Genomic DNA, 21,755 nt, shown 5'->3' with positions numbered 1-21,755 from the left:
AGTCCAAAAGAAGAAATGTGCCCAGAACCCAGAAGGACATAGGACAGTGACCTCAGTCCATCCTCACTTATGAGAACAGAGCCCTCCGACATGCAAATTTCTCTCCCAGCTGCAGGGTACATCCTCCCCTGGGCTGTGGGGATCCACAGATCTCTCCTCACACAGGGCAGAGGTCTCTGGGGAAGGCAGAACTGTGCTCTAGAAGATGAGACTGCTGGGTCTTCTCCTGTGCCTGGTGACAGCCCCCCAGGGTGAGTGTCTTGGGTGTCAGATGTAGGTCTGTGGGACAGTGGAGAATGCACAAGACTGACAGGATCTCATATTCCTTGTCCTCAGGTGTCCGCTCAGAGGTGCAGCTGCAGGAGTCGGGCCCCAGGACTGGTGAAGCCCTCACAGACCCTCTCCCTCACCTGCACAGTCTCTGGTTACTCCATCACCAGTGGTTACTGCATGGAGCTGGATCCGCCAGTTCCCAGGGAGGGGGCTGGAGTGGATTGGGTACATAAGTACTAGTGGAAGTACTTACTACAGCCCGTCCCTCAAGAGCCGCACCTCCATCTCGAGAGACATGTCCAAGAACCAGTTCTCCCTGCAGCTGACTTCCATGACCACCGAGGATACAGATGTGTATTACTGTGCCAGACACAGTGAGAGGAAATAAATAAAAGCCCAGACACAAACCTCCCATCTGGAGACAGGAGGGCTGGACTGCAGGCGGGCCTCGGGACACCAGGGGGTGCTCACGTAGCAGGCAGCACAGTGGAAAACAACACTGACCCTGGTCAACAGAATCTGACATCCCAGGACCAATTTTCTGAGTCCCCTCTTCCTACATCGGACCCTGCTTATGCTTCTGGGGTGACACCGATGCAGTGATCCCATGATTCAGACCTCGGGACTCCTGGCTGTGAGCTCTGATAATGTGGGCCTGTGGACTGTATGTTGGTCAGTGAGACTCCCTCTACAAGTCAGGCCAGAGTTGTCGACACCGATTGGACAAGGGTACCCTTGAACTGACCACCCCCCAAGACAAACCAGGACCTTCTCACCATGAACTTTTCAGGTTCCAGGTGCTGGGAGAATAGGAAACAATCAGGATGGGCAGTTTCCAGTCTTCACATCAATTGTGTTTGTTTCTGTTCTGTCATCAAAATAGGTCGCTCCCTCAGTTAGAAATTGAGTAGGAATCTTGTCCATGTACTAGGTAGACAGGAGAAAAGAGACATGCAGTTAATTACCATGAAAAGTGTGTGTGTGTGTGTGTGTGTGTGTGTGTGTGTGTGTCTTGTTGAGCAGTACTAGTGCAGTGGAATTAGGACACCATGCAAGGACACTCAGATGGGATGTTCAAGCAGAAGAACCTGAGGGCATCAACTCCCAAAACCTCCTGAGATCTTCTGGACTGAGAGGTGTTGGCTGAGTCGGTTCATCTGACCTGTCCAGCAAAGAGGCTCCCTGGTTGCTTCACTTTCCCTGGTGTAGATACAGAGTCACTGGGGTTTAGAAATACTAAATGCTCATGCATGCTTAGATGTCTAAACACATGATGTCCCCCAGAGGGAGTATCCTAAAATCATAATGTAACTTTTAATTCTAAACTAGAGGTGCTGACAATTTATGTCCTGTGAGCCCAGACAGGACCCTTCCCTGTGGGGCATGGGCTGGGTAGCAGGGGCACATGGGACCAGTTATCTCAGGGCTTCTGCCCCAGAACCAGGTGGAGAGGGGACATGGGAGGTATTTTCTCTGAGGGCCTGAGTTTTCCTCTTTTCATAAAAAAAAAAACATCTAAAATGAGGGGTAGGCATGAGGTGACTGTAAATATTCTCTTTGATCAGATAATGTATTATACTCAATAAGACAAGAGAACCACAGTCAATGGGCAGTAATTCAAGGACGTCTTTATATCTTAATGTTAAGGAGCTGGCAACAGGGATGGTCTTTTAAGTTTGTTCAGTGCTGCATTCTGGAGACACACTGATTCAGTAATAAGACATTAGGCATTAAAACCCAGAACTGGTCCAGGCAGACTCTGTTACACTCAAATGTGTTTCTCAATGAGGAGCATGTTCTGTGAGGGCCTATTCCTCAGGGGAGGAGCACAGAGCATGTCCTGTGGGGGCCTGTTCCTCAGGGGAGGAGCTGTATCTGCACAGAGTTCAGGGGCCTGGCAGGGGACATACATCTGATAACAGTAACTTGGACTTAGACCCTGAGTTTCCCACTCAGCATGGTCCCTGTGTCCTCGACCTTCTCTCAGGTGGAGTCAAATATTCAGCTGTGAAACACTCTGTCTCATGACTATGAAATGAGAAGAGATAGACTAGGTTGAACGTGCATCTGTCTGTCCCTGAGAGCATCATCCACAGCCACACACACACCCACAGACAACCTGATGACACAGCCCCTCACCGTGGACTGGAGCTGGAGGGCCATCTCCATGGTGGCAGTGGCTACAGGTATGGGACTCCTTAGCTCCTCGGTCTGGGATGGGAAAAAGGAGTCTCAAGATGGATTTCCACCCACTCCAGCCTCTCTCCACAGGTGTCTATGCCCAGGTTCGACTGGTGCAGTCTGGGGCTGTGGTGAGGAAGCCTGGGGCCTCAGTGGAGGTCTCCTTCAAGGCTTCTGGATACATGATCACCAGCTAAGCTACATTACTGTGTGAGACAATTCCCAGGAGATGGTCTGCAATACATTGTCCAGATCAAGACAAATAGTGGGAAGCACATGCATGCCCAAGGCTTCTCAGAACACCTTGTCTCCTGCATGGAAACCTCTGCCAGCATATCCTATCTGCATGCAAATGGTCTGAAGTCATGGACACAACCATGCATTACTATACAAGTGACACAGTGTGATGACCCACAACCTCAGTGTGTCACAAACACTGAGAAGTGGGACAGCTTGGCTGGGCTGAAGGGATGACAGGGGGATGGACCTCCTGACTTTCTGAAACACAGTCAGGAATCTGAGACCAGAAAAGTTGCTGCCAGTGGCACATCAGACTCAGGGACAGTTTTCAGGAGACCAGATGCACTATGAGGCAGATACAGGGAATACACTCCTGAAATAGTCCCTGTTATTTATTTATTTTTTGTGATTATGCAGAGAGCACATTTGGAGCCCCCTTGTTCTCTGAGTGAAGCACTTCATTGAGACATCATCTGGGAATCCTTGATCAGGGTCACCTTTGGAGATTCAAATGAGGTGTCTTCCTAGCATGTTCTAGGACATTTCCTTATGTTTTAACAATGGAATTGTGCTTGGGAAAAAGTAAGTACATAAGTGAATGGAATATTTGTATGTTCTTCCTTCTGACCAAGCATCACAGAGCTGACCTTTGGCAGCAAAGTCGAGGGTTGACAGGTATTCCAGGTTCCAACACTGTTTATGACATCACAGTGTTCTTTCTGTCCTCACTCATGGTGAGATAATAAGGATTCTCCTCATCTGAGACAACATCCCTGTGGATGTCCTTGTCTCTGGGAAAGTACTAATGTCACATCACAGCAGAGAGCAGGGTGGGGACATCGTTGACAATGGAAGACCCACATCCAACCTGCACTATGTTCCCATGTCAACTGAAACACTTATCACACACTTAGCACTGCAAACTACACACATTTATCCTTGTTCATTCTGGAGGTCAGAGTGAATGTGTCATCTCAAATGAGGTGTATCCACCATTTATAGCAATTCATCCCCATGCAAGATGTTACTTTTTCCCATTTTGAACATCGACGATAATCAGTACAATGGGTTCAAGTTCAATGGATGCCCATCACGTATGACCATGGTGACAGGTTTCCATAGGCCACACACAGATATATATTTGGGCTGTGAGATAGAGGAGATAGTTCTTCTGAAATGAACTGTCAAAGAAACAGGGGCTTCAACACGCCCCTTATCCTGCTCCCTGATGAAAGCTACATCACAGGTCCACATAAACAGATACTTATTCTGAGCAGTATGCTGAACCCACAATGATAAACACTTTAATATAAAGTTAGATCAACCAGCTCCAGTGATGGGAAGTTACTTGAATGATTTGTCCAACCTGGAATCAATGGATAAATAAAAATAATGTTCTTCATGTCAATTATGATTTCATTTATATCTGTTATTTTCTATTAGTGTTTTGCATCAGGGTTTTCCATAAACTGGTCTCCAAAATTTCAACATACTTACTCCCCACTTTCTAAGTAAATCTTCACCTAAGCAGATTTAGTCATGGCTGAGTATCTTCAGTGTCATAACTGTTTGAACCTGCTTTTAACACAGAAATTAGGAAATAAAAACAAAAATGAGACAGTGAAGATGTTGTACAGTCGGCACGAAACTCCACAAAAGAAACACATCCCAAGTAGCACTCTGTGCTTCTCTGAAAAGGTCACACTTCAGTCTCCCAATGATCCACACAGATATTTCACCTCCTCCCACACTGGGTCCCACGTGCTCTAGGATCACACTGTCTCCTTAGTTGGTACCCTGATCACTGTGTAGAGGAACTAGGGACAGGTGAAAATTTCCGTGACCCTGAACTGGAACCTCCTGCATGTTTAATGCTTCCTGTGGTCATAAGCATGTAATTTCTCTGGTATGTTTATTACTGGTGGCTTTCAAAGGCATCTCTCATTTTAAATACCTCTGTTTTATGAAAATTTACTCTCCTTGGTCATGTACACTTCTCATGGACCTGTTGGGCCAGTGAGGATGGCACAGGGTCAAATGTGGGTAATTGTTGACAGATGAACACCTTTAGACACGTCAAACACTGGGACCATGACATTCATGTCACCATTCAACTCCAGAGCTCCCTATATAGTAGGAGGACATGCAGTTAGGGCCCCTCTGCTTATGAAAAGCATCAGAGACCTAACACTGCAGCTCTGGGACAGAAGCCCTGCTTAGGATTCCCAGGTGTCCCCAGTTCCTGGTCAGGGCAGAACACAGACCTCTCACCATGGAGTTTGGGCTCAGCTGGGTTTTCCTTGTTGCTATTTTAAGAGGTGATTTATGGAGAACAAGAGACACTGAGTATGTGAGTTGGATATGACTGAGAGGAACAGTGGAAATGTGACAGTTTCCTGACAAAGATGACTTTGTGTTTTCAGGTGTCCAGTGTGAGGTACAGCTGGAGGAGTCTGGGGGACTTGGTGAAGCCTAGAGGGTCTCTGAGACTCTCCTGTGCAGCCTCTGTGTTTGCCGTCAGTAACAAGTATATGAGCTGGGTCCACCAGGTTCCAGGGAAGGGGCTGGAGTGGGTCTCACACATTAGTAGTCCTAGTGGTGGTGACATATACCAGGCCAATTCTGTGAATGGTCAATTCACTGTCTACAGAGAAAACACCAAGAATGAGCTCTACCTGTAAATGAACAGCCTGAGAGCTGAGTATACGGCTTTGTATTACTGCATGAGAGAATCTGCGAGGGAACTCAGTGTGGGACCAGATGCACACCTTCCATGGGGCTGCGGAGGGGAGCTGTGACCATTGGAGGGGGCCTTGAGCATCCCTGAACACAGGGGCAATCCTAAGACAATTTGCAGGTGGAGTTTTGGTATGTTTTCCTGTGTCGTTTCTTCTTCCTGTAACAGGTTTCCTCAGGCAACCTCTCTTCTTTCCTGATTGTGTGCTCACCTCTGAAATCTCTGAGTTAGAAATATATATTTTGAAGACAGACAGCATTCTCCCATGTACAAAAGGCAGAACCTTTTTTAGACAGTCGCGTGTCCAATTCCAATGGATCATCAAACACTTTCACCCTTGTCATTCAATAAAAGTGGAGTCTCTTATGGAACCAACAGTTCTGCACAGCTCCACACAGCTCAGTGTGAAGATGGCCAGGAGCAGGACATATGTATGTTGGGCAGTGGTCTCCAGAATGCATGGATCCAATGCCAGCAAACAAAGATGCTCAGTAGTGATGGCAATAGCCTTGGCATGATGCTCAGAACACCAGGTGATGCCATACAGAAACAGAGGGACCCACAAAATTGTGTGTGGATGTACAGGCTGATGACCAACACAGTCCAAAGGGACATGACATGTTTATCACACACTTAACTTAAATATCTGGGAAGAGCAGGAAAAGCCCTTCAGAGAGGTAAGTGTGTTTTGAAAGAGCCAGGAAAGGAGGCTGGCTCAGGGATTTTATTCTGTCCAGGTGTGAGAAAGGAAAGTGTTCACAGGGCATTGTATGGTTCCAGTCTCCAAATGACATGGAAAGATGAGGTCTAGGTTTTCTTATCAGATTCCCCATGTGGGGCAGATGGGGAAGAGGCAGGAATGAGACTTCACTTCACAGAAGACAGATATAAAATAATATAAAGTGTGACTTTGTATTTCACTTAACAACTATAAAAGTGGGGAGATTGGATAAAGATCAGTATGTGTGAACAACAACCATGCATACAGAAAATGAAAAGAAAAAACATTATAAGAAAGCAATTGAAGTTAATGATTGCTGTTAATGATTGCAATTGATATGAATGATGATGGTGATGGTTATGATGGTTGATGTGATGATGATGGTAATAGTAATGAAGATAATGGTTATGGTGATGACGCTGATGATGATGATGACCTTGAATTTAGTCATGTGTCTGGCTTCAGTGAAACGATGTCTGTTCATACAGACACCCCATCACCAGGGCACCTCCAGTCAAAGATGCCCTCTGTTCCCTGTACATGTGAACTATTTTATAAATGGAGCCCCAGTGATTTATGTTGCTTGGCTTAGTCATGGTACAACCAGATGTGTAATGACCTGAAAGTATTCTAACTCCTAATTGCATGGACCTGTGACATCATGACCAAATATAACAGAGACACTGTGAAACATGAATGTGGGTGAGGAGGAACCTCCTTTCCACTCATTTCCAATGACATGTTCCTTGTTTGTCTTGATCCCTACATATAAAATCTTTAACATTTCTACCTCTATTAAAGGCCTCTATTCTTTTTTTTTAAGATTTTATTTATTTATTTTTAGAGAGGGAAGGGAGGGAGATAGAGAGAAAGAGAGAGAAACATCAATGTGCGGTTGCTGGGGGTTATGGCCTACAACCCAGGCATGTACCCTGGCTGGGAATTGAACCTGGGGCACTTTAGTTCCCAGCCCACGCTCAATCCACTGAGCTACGCCAGCCAGGGCCGAGGCCTCTATTCTAAGTTGATATGATCTCTCTATCACTCCTTGCACTTCCTTTTGATTCTCACTTAAAAAGTCTTTAAACCCATGTGTCTAGTAAACTTTGTTTATGGAAATAAGGCATAGTTCTGTATGTGGCTCATACTAAGTCCAGCATCTCCCCCTACCCAGTTCCAATGAGTCTGTTTTAGTCCCTATGTCTGCTGTAATCAATGGACATGGAAATGGAAGCTGACTATTTTCTGGGGAGATCACCGGGAAATAAACACCCAATACAAGATCCATTAAAATAGTGATCCTTTAGGCTTGGTGAAAATTAAAGAAATTTTCTCCAACAAAGACCCATTAAGTCAATAAACAGAGAGATGAGAACATGAAGGCTAGGTGTCCAAATCTCATGTCTGAAAGAAAACAGTATTTATTATACATTAACAACACCATATATTCTGTGGAACACCCTGACACTCTCTGGCTACAGTAATTATCCCACGTAGCAGGGATGAGAAAGTCTGTGGGTAAGGCTTTCCTATCAGGATAAAAGATCCTTTTCCTGTGAGCAAATCTGTACTAGATGTTCTCTTCTTTTCTCGTCCCCTGAACCACAACATCACTGAGAACACCAGCCTGAAAAAACAGGTCATTAATCCATCGCCATGATAATTTCAGCAAATGTAGAAATCTGAGTTGCAAACACACATAATCACTTTTTTTCATGTCTAGTATTCTATTCATGTAAAATCATGATTATTTCTGATGTGATAAGGTTGGAGTCTCTGCAATTTGTGAGGGAAGAGTTTGCACAGGAAGCTTAGACACATTCGCAAAACTTCCAACCTCAAGAATTCAGAGTGTCCTCCCTGGCTGGTGTGGCTTAGTGCATTGAGCTCTGGACTGTGAACCAAAGGGCCTCCAGGTCAATTCCCTGTCAGAGCACAAGCCTGGGTTGCAGGCTGGGTCCTGGGTAGGGGGCATGCAAGAGACAACCACACATTGATGTTTCTCTCTCTCTCTCCTTCCCTTTCCTTCTGTTAAAAATAAATAAATAAAATATTTAAAAATTAATTAATGGTGCCCTACCTGTCTATGCCTTGTATGGAATTACTTGAATCAAGGTGGCATCATACATTAAAAAAATGCATTGAGAATGACTATGCTTTATTTCTGAAGTTTTCTGCCAAGGTAGATGTTATTTGTATGGAGACATAATATAAAAAAAAGTGGTAAGTATGGATATAATAAAGTTTTTGGATTCAGACACTGCCAACACAAATGGTAATCCTTTTAAAGTCTGATTGAAAGATGCATTAAAAATTAAAAGTGTCATCCACCCGCCTAGCCCACCATTCCTTATTATGCTCAGAAAGGGGAGGGTGGGTCAACTCATTCCAATGTGTCTCATAACTAGGTGATATTCTATACCTGACACACATGTCGAGTGAGTTCAAGACAAAACAATGTACCCACAGAGGTCCCAAAATGACCAGGGCATTGCCCTCAGTGCTTTCCACTTATAGTGAAAAGGCTGCCCAACATGCCAATTTCTCTCCAGTTCCAAGGTAAATTTTACCTTGGAGTGTGGGTGCTCATAGCTCTCCACTCACGTGGCTGTCTCTGGGGAAGACAGACTTGTGGTCTATGTTCTAGAAGATGAGACTTTCAGGTCTTCTACTGTACCTGGTAACAGCCCACAGGGTGAGTGTTTCATATGTCAGACAATAATGAGGGGGGCCTTGCCTGACCCTTGATGGCCTGCAGGAGACTAGACTAGTGTGACAGTCATGCTTGATGTCCTTGGAACTGGACATGAGCTTTGGTCCTGCTTCCTGTACCCAGGGCACACAGGTTCCTCCTGCGTCCAAGTCCTGCATCCTTGGACCGGAACTAACTTTGAGACTCCTCTGTGAACCTCATGTCAAACTCACTCCTCAATTTCCCCTCAACTTTCTTTCTGTCATAATTTTCTATTTCCTCAGAGCCACAGTGCAGAGGTGGAATGTGTGCCCCTGAACCAGGAACATGAAGTCAAGAGAAGTGTGACCTGGATATGGACCCAGTCCCTGTCAGACACAGTCCCCATAACACCCAGAGCCCCATGAGCCCTGCCCCCATCACAAAGACTGTGTCTCCACCTCCTCCATCCTGCTCCTCCTGCTGCTTCCAGGATGGATGAGAGATTGTGACAGAGCGATCAATATTGTGGAAATGGTAAATCCATCCCATCTCAGCACAGTCTCTGGTCACAGGTGCTTCCTGTCCATTTCATGTGATCCATATTAACTTATTTTTTTGAAATGATAGTTTTTTTTAAGATTTTATTTATTTATTTTTAGAGAGGGAAGGGAGAGAGAAAGAGAGACAGAGAAACATCAGTGTGTGGTTGCTGAGGGTCATGGCCTGTAACCTAGGCATGTGCCCTGACTGGGAATTGAACCTGTGATGCCTGGTTTGCAGCCCACGCTCAATCCACTGAGCTACACCAGCCAGGGCACATATTAACTTCTTTAACCTGACTTTTTTTATGCCTCCCCTTTGCTGCCCCCCCTCCTTCCAGATCAGGAAAACAAAACAAAAACAAAGCAAACAAAAAAAAATGTTTGCAATCAACTGGATTCTTGTGTATACAGGAGAGATGAAATAGAAAACTCAATAAATAAGGTCTGCTATATCCTCACCACAGGATGCCATTTCCCCTTAAAAATGAGAGTAAATGAGAAGATGCAAGAACATGGGTGAACCTTGGAGACAAAATAGCTGGAGTAATATGAGACTCTCAGAATCACAGTGGCTGTGTGCACCCACATCTGTGAGACACAGAATAGTCAAAAGCATGGGGACAGAGCACAGGATGGGGTGGGTGGGTCAGACAACCAGAAACAGGAAATAGAGAGTTATTATTTAATGGGCATCAAGCCAGTTTTGGAAAGTAAGCATTTCTAGATTTGGAAGGTGGCAATGTTTGCACAACATTGTGAATGTGCTTAATGTTGCTGTGTCCACTTTAAATAGATTAGTACAGTGAGTGTTTGGAGCAAGAACCTCAAGGGATTTGACTGCCCCATGCATGTTTGCAGGGAATTGGAATCTGAGAAGAAGTGGATACTGGTCCAGGTTCTGGGCACAGGGTCCCTGCGCTGAGTGCAATATGTGAGGTGGATGTGTGGGGACAAGGACAGTGGGTGAGTCATGTCCTGAGAGGGTGCAGGGCAATATAAGGACACAGTGTCTCTTCAAGGGAGATGCAATGTGGGTGGTGCATTATTGGGGTGGAACATCCTCTAACTCTGGGTGTCACAAAGATGAGGGGTGGGGACACATGACCTTCCATGATGGCCACCAAAACCAGTACTGTTCTGCACAAAATGGACCTGTGTTCTCAGGAGACTATTAGCCCCATTAATTTTCACTCTTCAGCATGCTCTGAGAAGGTATGCAACCTTGGCATGGGAGTGAGAAATATGACAAGACACTCAATAAATCCCACGTATCTTGGTCCCAGAGTCGTTAAAGCTCCTTGAGAAGTAGGATGCAAGGCACCCAGGTTTAACCTGAAATACATGTCTGAACAAGGCCTTAGGGACAGGTGAGGAAGTGAACAGCATGTCCAGTCCAAGGGCACTCTGGGTTAGGTAAGGAGTCACATCACTGGCCTGGTCAGGGCAACACATGGGCTCAGTTCTCCTCCTCCACAGTGGGCGAAGGGCAGGAGAGGGTTACACAGCTCAGGTGTTCCCTGGGGCCCAGGTGTGCTGTTCACTGGAGAAGGCATTCCCACTGCTTCTCTCCCTCCATTTTCTTCCACTTCCAGAGGAACAATAAGCAAGGACTTCACACTGCTTCTCCCCCACATCCATTTTCTACATGCTGGTCACTGCTGGCTATTGCCCAGGTCTCCTCATAGGGTTCCCCCAGCACCTGCAGGAAAGTGCTGTCATCCCCATCAAGGATACCACCTCAACCCCACATGGCTGAACCACCCCTCATTCATAGCTCCCTGTTCAACAAAGGGTAAATCTCCCCAGACCTTTGTCACCAGAGGAAATCTTGGATCTGATCCATGAATGTCCTCAGTCCATCGGATGTGCCTCAGGCCTTGCCATGCACTGTAAAATAAAGGAACTGCATTGGGAATTTTCAGTGTATGGAGGCTGTGTGAGTCTTGGGGAAGCAAATCCCATTTTAAGTTTTTACCAAGCTGTTAAAACCCATCATGTGTTTCATTTAAATGTAGTCATTTTATAAACAATACAAGTAGTCTGCATTTTGGTTTCCCTCTATCTGTCACCTTGGCCCATCATAAGCTCCAGTCACCTTCACAGGACATCAGTGTCCAAATCCACCTGCCCCAGGTTTTCTTGTGTATGGGAATGGCAGATCCCAAACTCATCTCTATGGCAAAAACACAGGTCCTGTAATCCTAACACATCTCAGAATGCCTGCTGTCCCAGAGTCAGTGCCTGCGTCTCTGGGAGAAGGTGACTCCAGGGTCTCAGTGCCTCATGTGGTCTTGGCAGGTCTCCTCCATGGCTCACCTCTCAGAATGGCCTGTGCATCCCTCAGTGAAGTGAGACTAAAGGAAAAATACAGCATGTTTGCCACCTGGCTCAGCTGCAGGGCTTCATCTTGACTCTGGTCAACAGGTCCTAGCCAGTGTGCCCTAATCCTTGGACCTGGCCACCTGCAGGACCAGCAACCTCAGCTAAGTCAGGGAAAAGAGCTCTTTACTTTGCAATTATTTTTACATCAAAATTTGCATATTATTTTATCTGAAATTATGACTATCCAATATGGCAATGAATAGTCTACTTCATGTATTCCTTTCCTTTTTTGATATTTTATTTATTTATTTTTTAGACAGAAGGGAAGGGTGGTAGAAAGAGAGGTAGAGGAACACGTATGTGTGGTTGCCTTTCATGCGCCCCCAACTGGGGACATGGCCCACAACCCAGGCATGAGCCCTGACTGGGAATTGAACCAGCAACACTTTAGTTCACAGGCCGGTGCTCAATTTACTGAGCCACACCAGCTAGAGCACTTCATGTGTTTCCTTAGATTTATTAAGATGTTTGGGAATAACATTCACTTGTTTTTATATGTACTTGAATAATTATGATATTAAACTATTTGGGCCCACTCCTCTAGTCCAGCTTTAATTTTTAAACATAGAAAGTAGGGCTGTCCATGGACACAATACAAAAGTGCTCATAACCCTACTGCTCTCCCATCCCTGACTCATGCCATCAAGTCTGAAGAGAAAAAATGTGCTCCAGACACAGGACTAAAGGCAGTGTTCTCAGTTTCACCTGTGTTATGAAAGCAGAGTGGCAGAGTCTTCCATGTGCAGTTTTCTCTTCCAGGTCCATGGTTAATCCTTCCCTGGGCTGTGGGGGCTTACAGTTCTCTATTTACACAGGTCTGAGATCTCTGAGGAAGACAGAGCTCTGCTCTAGAAAATGAGAGTTCTGGGTCTCATCCTGTGCCTGGTGACAGGCCCTTTGTGTGAGTGTCAGATGTCAGACATGTATCTGTGTGATGGTGGTGACTGCACATCACTGACAAGGATTGATGCTTCTTGTCCCCAGGAGTCATATCCCAGGCACAGCCGCAGGAGACTTCCTCAGGACTGGTGAAGCCCTTGCAGACACTCTCCCTCACCTGCACTGTCTCTGGTTACTCCATACCAGAAGTTACTACTGGAGCTGGATGCCCCAGCCCCAAGAGATTGGCCTCCAGTGGATGGGGTACATAAGTTATGATGGAGGAGTTTACTACAGCCCACCCATCACGAGCTGCATCTTCATCTCTAGATACACATCCAACAACCAATTATCCCTGCAGCTGAGCTCTGTGACCACTGAGGACACAGCTGTGTGTTATTGTGTGAGATACAGTGAGGGAAGTCAGTGTGAGCCCAGACACTAACTCCCAAGTGGGAGACAGGATGGCTGGGCTGCGGAGGTCACTCTGGAATCCAGGCAGAATTCACAACATCAAAGGGTGCCCACAACACTAGGGGGCACAATGGGGAAAAAAAAAAAAAAACACTGATACTGGTCTACGGATTCTGACTCCCCAGGACCACTTTTCTGGGTCCTCTGTCCCTGCATCAGTACTTGCCTCTGCCCCTAGAGAGAAAACCCTCTAGTGCTCCCCATGTTCCTGTCTACAGGGGTGCTGACTGTGAGCTCTGAAAATGGGAACCTGAGGGCTTTAGATGAGGGTGACCTTCAGCATCGACTATACTAAATGAGCATGGGTCATCCTGACCTGATCCTCCCCAGGACAAGCCAGGACCCTTCTCACCATGGCCTCTGCAGGATCCACGTCCTGGAGAAACAGGAAAACACAAGTGTGAACACTCTCCAGTCTTCACATGCTTGTTTTTCTTCTGTCATTAAAGTAGGTCACCCACTCAGTTTGAGTGAGAATGGGATCCTTCCCATGATCTAGGAACAGGGGAGAAGGGAGACCTGGAGTAATTCCTGGAAAAATCACCACAGTGTGTATGTGGTTTACTGAGCAGTAGTAGTGCAATGGCATTAGGGCCACTTGCACAGATACGCAGACAGGACCTGCAAGCAGCAGAACCTGAGAACATCAGAGTCATCCAAAGCCACCAAGAACTTTTAGACTCAGAAGTGCCAGTCAGTACATCTGGCAGCTCCAAAGAAGGGGCTCCCTGGAGAGTCACTGGTGTTTAGTAAACCTGATTCTTTGTATCCTGAGATGTCTAAACACATGGTGTAAGTGGGTGCACCATGAGTCCTGAAGTGGGTCCTGAAGTCAGGGTGCAGCTTTTAATTCAGGACTACAAATGCTGAGAGTTCCATGTCCTGTGTGACTGAACAGGACCTTGCCATGCAGGACATGAACTGGGCACCAGGGGGTGCATGTGACCCACAACCTCAGGGCTCCTTTCCCAGGAGCAGTTGCAGAGGGAGCAGGGGAAGGACTTCCAGTGAAGGTCTGAATCTTCCCCTTTTCAAATAAATAAATAAAAAAAAACAACTAAAATAAAGGCTGGACATGAAGTGACTGCAAATACCTTATTTTATGAGGGCATTTATAAGACTGATAAGGCAAGAGAACCACACCCAGTGCTGGAATTTCTGGGGCTTCTTTATATCTGAATGTTAAGGAACTGTAGACAGGATTTTTTTTTAATTCAATTTACCCCAATGCTGCATTTTTGGAGGCAACCTGGCCCCATGAATAAGATCTTCAATAAGATTAAAGATCAGAACTGGTCTAGGTGCTCCTTGTGTCACTTGAAGATGAGCTCTCAGTGAGGAACATGTCCTATGGGGGCTTGTTCTTCAGTGAGAGAAGTTATTTCTGCACAGAGCTCAGGGAACTGGCAGGGGACACATTTCAGAGGACACTGATTAGGACTTGGAACCTGAGTCTCCCACTGTGCACAGTCACTCTGTCATCTACCCTCTCTCAGGTGGAGTCAAATATTCACTGTGAAGTACTCCACCTCATGAATATGCAACTGAGAAGAGGTTTACTGGGTTAAATGCTGCATGTCTGTAGTCTTTGCATCATCGACACCCACACCCTCCCACCCAGAAGTCCTGATGGCACAGCCCCTCACCATGGACTGGAGTTTGAGGGCCCTCTTATTGGTGGCAGTGGCTACAAGTAAGGATCTCCTTAGTCCCTGAGTTTAAGGGGAAACCATGGAATGGAATGGGCATTTACATCCATTTCTTCTCCACTACACAGGTCCTCTTCCAGGTGAACTGGGTGCAGCCTGAGGCTGAGTTGAGTAAGTCCAGAGCCTCCCTAAAACACTATTTTAAGGCTTCTGGACACACTGTCACCAGCTATGCTATGTTCTGGGTGGGACAAGCCTCAATAGATGGCTGGCAATATATGGCTGATCATCAGAAACACTAGAGACCAAACATATGTCCAGAGATTCTCATAACGGCCTGTCTTTTCCATGGGCAACTCTTAGCACTGCTTATCTGCAGATCAATGACCTGAAGTCTGACAACATGGCTGTATATTACCGTGAGCGAGACACAGTGTTATGGCCCATATCATGAGTGTACCACAAGCCCCGAGGGATGAGATGGGTGAGTTTTTATGAAGATCTGACAATGAAATGGGCTTCCTGACCCACCCCCCAACACACACACAATTTAAGTGATCTGAGATGAGAACAGGTGCCACCATGGACACATCAGAGATTCAGGTGATGGCTTAAAGAGATTAGATTCACTGCAAGGAAGAAGCAGTGAAGATGCTTCTGAAAGGTCCTCTGTTACTTAGTGTGATTTGTGCAGGGCGCACATTGGGAGGTTTCACATCCTCTGAATGAGGGATGTTCATGGAGGTGTCATATGGAAATATTTGTCAGGGTCAGGTTTGCGAATTTAGACTGTAGTGTCTCCCCAGCAAGTTCTAGGTAATTCACCTATTTCTGCACAATGCAACTGTGCTTTTGGAAAATTAAATCCATGAAATTGAGGATGAAATTGTATGCCTTTTTTTCTGTTCAGTCATCACAGAAGTGACATTGTGACATTAAAGCTGAGGGTTGAGAGTTTCCAGGTTCCAGTGCATTTTAAGGCATCACAGTGTTCTTTATTCCCTTGATCATGGTGAGATCCTGAGGAGTCTCCTCACTTGGCACCACAGCCTTGCAAGTTTCCCTGTTCCTGGGAAGTACTAGTCACCACACAGAATGGATCAGGTTGGGGACACACTTGACAATGTGAGACCCACATTCATTAATCCCGTTTTATGTTCCTATGACTAAATCAGTTGCCATAGAGATGGAGCTGCAATCTCCACACCTTTATTCCTATACAATCGGCAGGTCAGAGCATGAAACACCTTCACTGGGCTGAGGTCAAAGTGATGCAAGGGCAACCTTTACTCCAAAGACTTTAGGCAGTGTTGTTGTCTAAAAACAAGCCCCCGCCCCCGCCAGTTTATATACTTAATCCCTCATCCCCAAAGAGGATAGTATTAATGGCGAGGCTTTGGGGGATGCTTAGGTCATGAGAGTGCCCCTACAAGGGGGTTATAGCCATTCTCAATGAGCCAAGAGAGCTTGCTGATACTTCCACAACATGAAGACCCTACAAGAAGTTGTCTAAAGTGAACCAGGAAGGTGGCCTTCACCAGAAAGTGCTATGGTGATGTAACCACATTCAAGTCTGGCTGCCAACCACTTGAAAAGCCAATACTCGAGAGTCATGTGCTGATGTAAAGAAGAGTGTTTTTTTATCAGATGCTGGCAATGAGGGAGATGAGAGAGACTCTCATCAAGGCATAGTAACATCTCAATAAAGACAGTTTTTTTTCCCCCTAAGGAAGGAGAGTGATCAAACGGAAAACAAGATCATGGTGATAGGCTGTGAATGCGTGAGCAGTGTCCTTCCTTGTTCCTATATGGACTTTTAAAGTCAAAATCCTGGAAATGGTTGATTCCAAACATTTTTTTTTTTCCATTTGGACCATCAGTGTTGCTTGAAACAGAGTGTGTGTGTCAAGGGAGTGTCTTGTATGAGCAGGACTGGAACTAGTAGCTCATGTGATAGTCTTACAAAGAAAGTGTCTGTGAGTTTCCATAAGTTATTACTACTTATTACAATTCCATTTAATAGTAATTCATAGTGGCATAAAGTTTTTATTTTGTGTTTCAATTTTCCACTCTCGATTCTTCTTCCATAAGTATGGGGCTATTAAAGTCATCTGAATCTTCTATAAGAATAAAAAACCTGAGTCTGTTGGAAGGCAAAATCTTGTGAGTTAAGGTGAGATATATATTTCAGAAGTGAGGCTAGAGTAGATTCTATTTTCCTGGCAGGTGAAAGACAAGGAATAAAGGTTTCCAAAACAGTAAAGACAAACATTATAAAGAATAGTAAAACCTAAATTAAAAGTTTATTCTAATAGGTACATGAATCCATGTGGTATCTTGAAAATAAGCTCATAAACAATTGTCCAGCACCTTCAAAGTAAGGGAAGTGATGGTACAATATTCCGTGACACCAGATAGAATGTCTGATTTAGGTGATGTTTCCATCTGAGCTGAGGTGTCAGGGTAAGGACAACAGGAATGGTTGATGGTCACATAAACTTCTTTTTTGTTCTGTTAGTATGTAGTCTAAGGCAATTTGATGAATTCAGCCATCTTTAGCTAGAGGGTTCAGAGATGTCTGAATATTAGCAAGTGAGGTAGCAACTTCATTGAATATGGTGATTAAAATCTTGGAGAGATTCTGAAGTGCATAGTGAAATGAAGCCATTCCCCACTAGAGTAATAGTGCACATCTAAAGCATTATCCATTACCTGGGATTTCCCTGGGGAGATCTCAGGCCATTTTCATGAATGTTGATTGATTGCCCTGGAGTCCCATCTTCCCAAACAGGTTTAATTACTTGCTTGTTAATCTCAGAAGGGAACAGGTATCATTTGGGCACCCCCGCCAACTGGTTAGAGACAACTGGATTTGGAGATCATGTTCCAGTGATCCATACCTGGAGATCTATAACTTTCTCTCCATACATGGAGATCTGTACCTTTCTCTCCATACCTGAGAGACAGTTTCTGTTTTTCAGCAGGAAAGGTTACCTGGGTACAAAATTTACAGAGCAAATCCAGTTCCATCACAGAGATAGGACATTCAGGCAAATAGAGAAAGCTTTGTGATAACATTAGTCTCTGAGTTGTCATTTTGATGGCTTGAGGGGATCTTGCTGCTGTGTTTGTCTTGTTACTCTCATGACCAAGACTGTTGTGTACATGTGTGTGTTTTGTTGATTTGGTGTTTGATGGAGAGTACATGGGCCCCATGTCAACTGAAAGTCTAATAACTTGCCCCCCACTGTCAAGTGTATCAGACACCTATGTGAGGAAACAAGGATGGGTTGGGAGGTGCCTAGAACAGCCCCTGGGTCCTCATCCATTTTCTGAGTCTACATTCCAGTTCACCATTGGTATGTGTGCCTATTTTTCTTATATCTCTTTTGCATGTCTTTTGCTGGGCACCTGAGCTTTCTGCCCTAGTGACCTTCTGTACCGGGTTTTTAGTTCTTTCCTCTGATTTTGTATTTCTAACTGACTATAATGCCATAAGAGACACAGAGGTGCAATTCATAATTCTCTACGGAATAATCCATCAAGGGGACATAGCAACTGTAAACATGTATGGATCCAACATAAGAGCATCCACATATATAAAGAAAATCTTGGAGTACTTCAGGAAAGATATAGACAACAACACTTTTATACTAGGGGATTTTAACACTCCACTGTCAACAATGGATAGATCTTCCAAACTGTTGGGAACCGCCCTGACTGGTATCAGAAGCTGAAACCCCCGCCTAGGCTAAGGCTAAGGGAACACCCTTGGAACCGTGAGCCGGCAAGGAGACAAAAGCTTATCTCCCTGGCAGGAATGCTGCTTCTGCTGCTGAACCCCAAAAAGCTTGCTCGGTTAGCCAAAGACGGGTAAGATTCCCCACGGGGGGAACAACCCAAGCCAGGCACGATCACTTTTGGGAGGCCCCCCAAAAGAAGGACTTGGGGGGGCTGCAGCAAAAGGGGGGTGATGGACCCTCACTCCTCGGCTTTGACAAAGTCTGAGTTCTCAGCGTCCGGAAGAAAATCTCCTTATATCTCGGTGGCCTTAGTTCCCGCGCTCCACCTAAGCCTGAAACAATGACAGGGTAGTACAGCTCGGTACTGGGAAGTGCGGATTTCCCGGGGTGATCAGGCCTAAGAAAGAACATGTAAATTACTGTGAAACCTTCTTTGTTTAGAATGCTCTCAGTTGAATGAGAAGGGTCTTAGGAGGAAGTTAGTTTGTTCCTCAGTCTTACAGCTCTTTGACCCCCAACTCAATAGACCGGCAGAGTTCTTTGTTTTCTATGGTTCCTTACTTCCCCTAATGAGTACTGTACTTTACCTGAATTATTATGCAAAATGAGCCTAATAAAAGCAGGTATGGACGGTAAATCAGCACGCTCCCCACTAGGGGGGGGGGTGGCCATTCCATCCCTACTTCCCCACAGAAACTAGCTTGTCTCTGTGCATGTGTTGTTTTTTCTCGCGTGTGTTTCGGCGAGCCATCCACAGCATTCCGTGGTCACTGCTGGCCGGTGACCCACGCGCAACACCAAACAAAATACCAACAAGGATATGGTGACACTGAATGATGCACTAGATCAAACAAACTTAACTGATATGTAACCTGACATGCTAAAAAAACAAAATATACTTTTTTTCAAATGCATGTGGAACATTTTCAAAGATAGACAGCATGATAGACATAAGGCAATCCTTGAGAAATTAAGTGATATAGAAATTATATTAAGCACTTTATCAGACTACAAAGGCTTGAGATTACAAGCCAACCTCAAGGAAAAAAAAAACTAAAAAAACACTCAATGTCATGGAGACTGAATAGTATGCTATTATCAATAAATGGATTTATAATGAAATCAGTGAAGAAATAAAAATGTTACTGAAAATAAATGAAAATGTACACATGGCACTACAAAGCCTATGGGAAATAAGTAAAGCAGACCTCTGAAGGAAGTTCATAAGAACACTGCCCTGACTAAAAAAGATAGAACCATTTCAAACAAACAACTGAACACTACATCTACAAAAAACACATGAACAACAACAAACAAATCCCAGAAATAGCAGAAGGAAGGGAAACAATATTCCAAAAGAACTAAATGACATAAAGACTAAACGAACATTTAAAAGTATCAATAACTCCAAGAGCTAGTTCTTTGAAAATATAAACACAATTGACTGGGTTTTATTGAGACTTATCATGGGGGAAAAAAGACAGAGGACTCAAATATATAAAATTAGAAATGAAAGAGGAGAAATTACATTTAATAACACAGAAATTGTAAGAAATTGCTATGAACAACTATATGCCAAGAAAGTTGAAACCTAGGTGAAATGGACAAATTTTTAGAAACACTTAATCTTCCAAAACTAAATCAAAAAGAAGCAGAAAGGCTGAACAGACAGATGGCAGCTAGTGAAGTTGAAACAGCAGTCAAAAAACTCCAGTCACACAAAACCCCTAGACTGGACATTTCACAGGAGAATTTTACAAAGCATGTAAGACAGAGTTAATCCTTGTATTTTTCAAACAATTCTAAAAATTCCAAGAAGAGGGAAGACTCCCAAACTCTTTTTATGAAGCCAGCTTCATCGCAATCCCTAAAACAGATAAAGACTCAACAAAGAAAAATAAAAACTATAGACCAATATCTCTGATGAACGTAGATGTAAAAATTCTCATAAAAATACTGGCAAACCTAATGCAGCAATGCAATAAAAAGATCATACACCACGATCAAGTGTGACTTACCCCAATGATGCAAGGATGGTATAATATACAGAAATAGAATCCATCAGATAAACAAAAGGAAAGAAAAATCACAAAACAAAGGAAAAGGCAAATGATCATAACAACAGATGCTGAAAAGCATTTGATAAGAAACGACACCCATTTATGAGAAAAAACACTGAGAAAAGTGGGAGTAGACAGTTAGACCCTTAATTAGAAGTTCTGGCACATTGTGTCTTTTCTTAAAAGTAAATGGATTCTAATTACGACTCATTACTGACAGGAAAACTATAACAGAATTCCATATTAACTGTGTCAATGATTATGCAGAGCAATTTTTACTGTAAGTCTACATGCTTTAAATAAAGGCAAATTAAATATATATCGGCTTTTTTCTAATTGTAAAAGATTAATTACATATAAATACATTATATGAGAAATTTACTGTAAAATGTTCAAAGTACAGACATATAAAATAATAATTGTTTCATTCTTACTACCTTCACCTCCAGCATTAGTTCTGTTCCACTTTCTTTCTGCATCCTTTTACAGTAGTCATCCTACTGGGGTTAGGCGATTTCCAACCGGACCTTTTGGCTGGAGTTCCTTACTCTTTGGGTCCTGCTTCTGAGCCTGTTGATAATTTGCTTGTTTCTGAGTTGGTGTTGTAATTTTCTCCATTTAATTCTTTCTTTTTAAAGGTTCTATTTATTTATTTTTTAGAGAGGGGAAGAGAAGGAGAAAGAGAGGAAGAGAAATATCAATGTGTGGTTGCCTCTTGTGTGCCTTCTACTGGGGACTGGGACCATAACCCAAGCATGTGCCCTACACTGGGAATCTAACTGGTGACTCTTTGATTCCCAGGCCTGCACTCAACCACTGGGCCACACCAGCCAGAGATCCATTTGATTCTTTCTTTCAGTTGCCATCACTCACCTGCAGTTACCTTCACAAAGCTGAAGGCTGCCTATCTTTTCCTGTTAGCCTCTAACAAGTAATCAGAGCTTTCTAAAATGCAGTGTGTGATAAGCCAAATAACTGAGTCCCATGGGGATGCCATTTAGAAATATTTCCTTTAGGACCCTGGTCTTTCTCTTTGTTATTGCAATAGGTTCTGAAGCACCCAGACCTGCTAGAAAGGAGAGTAGCTTCAGGTGCCCTGTTGTGCTGCGTCATGTGTCATTAGTTCATGCTTATAATTTGACCCAGATGGGACACGAGCTCTGTTCATCGGTTTAGACAAAACCTATGCATATTTCTCTG

The sequence above is a fragment of the Phyllostomus hastatus genome, unplaced genomic scaffold (genome assembly GCF_019186645.2).
Source record: "Phyllostomus hastatus isolate PE091 unplaced genomic scaffold, TTU_PhHast_1.1 phas_contig_2201, whole genome shotgun sequence".
NCBI classification, from domain to species: domain Eukaryota; kingdom Metazoa; phylum Chordata; class Mammalia; order Chiroptera; family Phyllostomidae; genus Phyllostomus; species Phyllostomus hastatus.
This window is presented reverse-complemented; position numbering follows the sequence as displayed.